The following is a 3,099-nucleotide window of genomic DNA, read 5'->3' as shown; positions in this document are numbered from 1 at the left end:
GGGCTCTGTGGAAACTTGTTTTTCAAGCTTTGTTCTCTGGAGGTTTTGGATCTTTGGCAGATTTTTGTGTCTGTTTGGAGGTTTAGTGGAAAGCAGACTGCATCCAGACCTCTGTCTCAGAGAGAAGCCTCAGTCTGCTCCCCTTTGAGTGGTCCAGTACACATAGCCTCCTCCTCTGCAAACTCCACTGACCTGTGCAACCTCCCACAGGCAGTGCACGTCCCTAACCACCCACCATCTCAGGGGTCGCCCAAAGTGCCTGCCTGTCCCTGCACCCCCATGCCAAAACCGGAGTGATAATGGGTGGCCTCAAGCCACACAACCCTGGGGGCTCCAGGACCAGGAACTGGAGGCTCTGACTCTCTACCCTTGCTGGCACGGTGGTCCTGGGCGGTGGCCCATGGACTGGGTCCATGGGCTTTGGCCCATGTCCATGACCATCTGATTCTACCAGTTGCCCTTTAAGATCTTTTGCTTTTTTAAGGCCACAATTGCCAAACTGTGGAAAGAATCAAGATGCCTTTCAACAGATGAATGGATAAAGAAGATATGGTCCATATATACAATGGAGTATTATGCCTCCATCAGAAAGGATGAATACCCAACTTTTGTATCAGCATGAACAGTACTGGAAGAGATTATGCTGAGTGAAATAAGTCAAGCAGAATCAATTACCATATGGTTTCACTTATTTGTGGAACATAAGGAATTACACGGAGGACATTGGGAGATGGAGAGGAAAAGTGAGTTGGGGAAAATCAGAGGGGGAGACAAACCATGAGAGACTGGACCCTGAAAGACATATGGAGGGTTTTGGGGGGTGGGGGGGTGTTGAGCCTGGTGATGAGTATTGTGGAGGGCATATATTGCATGGAGAACTAGGTGTGGTGCATAAACAATGCATTTTGGAACACTGAAAAAATTAAATTAAATTAAAAAAAGATTTAAGATATAACATATATTTATTACTATAGATTTGAATTTAAAAAAAAAAAAAACTTGAAAGTTTGAATGCCAGTTGGTTATATGTCAATAGATCTTTGAGTTTTGATATGGCCTCTCCCAAAGGTAATGGGATGAAAGGCAGAGACTATGTTTCAGACTCCTTTGATATGGCCAGGTCCTTATTCGACATGACCATCATATGTATGGTGTGCTTCTATGAGGCAGTAGTAAGTAAAGGGGGACTTATAACCACCAACTCATTTGTATCCTAGGTGAGCCTGGCTCACTAGGGTCCAGAGGTGCTTTGTGTTCCAGAAGCCCAGAGATTTTCTTCCTAAACAACTGTTGGTCAGAAGCCAGGGCTGATAAGATTACAGAACTAACTTAAGGGGAAAATGGCCAGCTGCATGATGTGGTATGAAAAACACAATGTTAAACATTATACCTTCTCAAAAGTCTTCTTTTGAAATCAAATTATTTCTAGGAGGATACTAAAAGTACTCAATATATAGAACTTCTTTATTGGTAATCTTTAGTATATATGATGTTTCTTTTTCTGGAATAGAAGAGCAGTAAGTGTAACAGGAAAGCGCTTGATAGCTAAGAGATAAGAAAAATAAGTTTAACAAATATTTTAATAGATAAGAGGTGGGTGGTAGATGAGTTAAGTAGGTGATGGGGATTAAGGAATGCACTTGTGATAAGCACCAGGTATTGTATGGAAGTGTTGGATCACTATATTGCACACCTGAAACTAATATTATACTGTATGTTAACTACATGTAATTTAAATAAAAATTAAAAAAATAAAGTATAAAAGGCTATTGAAAATCAGGCAGTATGGTTAATAAGATGTATAAAATAAAAATTTCCTACCCTTCTTTCAAAAAAATGATAAGATACGCTGTGTCAGAAGTCACTGTGACATAATTTATATTTTTATCCAAAACCAGCTGTAAATATTGTTCATTTGATTTTCCTGATGACCTAGTGACTGTTGGTTTGGCTCATAGTCATACAAACTAGCTATCTTTAAACAAAAATATCTGCTTTGGATTATGTGGGAATAGCATATCATTCTCTTTCACTCTCTTCTTTGAGATAAGTGAAACCATTGCACTGGCATGGAATAAGAATTGCTTATACTTCCAAGCACATAACCACATATTTTGCCAGACAGTGCAAGGCATGCTGCCGCACAAGACCAAGTAAGGTCAGGCTTTCCTGAACCACCTCAAGGTGTTTGTTGGGATACTGCTACCCTATGACAATAAAAAGTGAATGGTGGTTTCTGCTGCCCTCAAGGTTGTGCATCTGAAACCTACAGAAACGTTTGCTTACCAGGGCCACCTGGCTCATGAGGTTGCCTGGAAGCACCAGGCAATAATAGCCACCCTGGAGGAGAAGAGGAAGGAATAGGCCAAGAGCCATTATTAGAAGAAAAAGCAGCTTGTGAGGCTATGGAAACAGTCCAAAAAGACATGAAGAAAATTGACAAGTACAGAGAAGTCTTCAAGACCCACAGACTTCTGGTCTGAGTCTGAAAAAAACTGTTTATTATTAAAAAATAGAAAAAAATAGAAAAATATTTAGTCAAGCAAAAACCTTGACTATTTCTAGCTTATCTTGTTATAATGATACTGATTCAATTTATGAAAACCTTATGTTATTACATTGGGTTTATGCTTATCTCCTGAATTAAAAGCAAAACATTCTGATAATGTGTTCTTCTGGGTCCACGTATCTCTAAAATGCTTAAAGAGGACCAATTTCATGATCCCATGGTATTAAGCTACCTAAGAGATGGCAACTGCTTTTCCTGAGGTGTAAGCTCCTTTAGGGCAGGAAGTAGATATAATTCCTTTCTGAACGCTCAGTGCCCTGTGCAGTGTCTGGCACAATAGAAGGGAGCAAGATTATTTTTTTTTTAAACTAACTGTTTTAACTGCCTTATGTGGGCTTACACAGGGAAAGAGGGATAACAGGAATAATAATATCTAAAAATGAGTTATGTCTGATGAGGGAGCAAGAGGCTGGCTGAAGACAAATCAAAAGCTGGCACCTTGCACCCCCTCCCCACCCACTCCCCTTGGTAAAGTGTGTGACATTCCTCAGGCAGCCCTGACTGCCATTAGCGAGAAACAAATAGTTAAC

At 40.3% G+C, this 3,099-nt stretch overlaps 1 pseudogene; it reads left to right on the top strand.

Annotated features, from left to right (window-relative positions):
- The first annotated feature begins 1,133 nt into the window (after positions 1-1,133).
- Positions 1,134-2,483, top strand: LOC132007067 (putative ribosomal protein uL13-like; annotated as a pseudogene).
- The last annotated feature ends 616 nt before the right edge of the window (positions 2,484-3,099 follow it).

Source organism: Mustela nigripes, chromosome X (genome assembly GCF_022355385.1).
Source record: "Mustela nigripes isolate SB6536 chromosome X, MUSNIG.SB6536, whole genome shotgun sequence".
Lineage (NCBI taxonomy): Eukaryota > Metazoa > Chordata > Mammalia > Carnivora > Mustelidae > Mustela > Mustela nigripes.
This window is presented reverse-complemented; position numbering and strand designations above follow the sequence as displayed.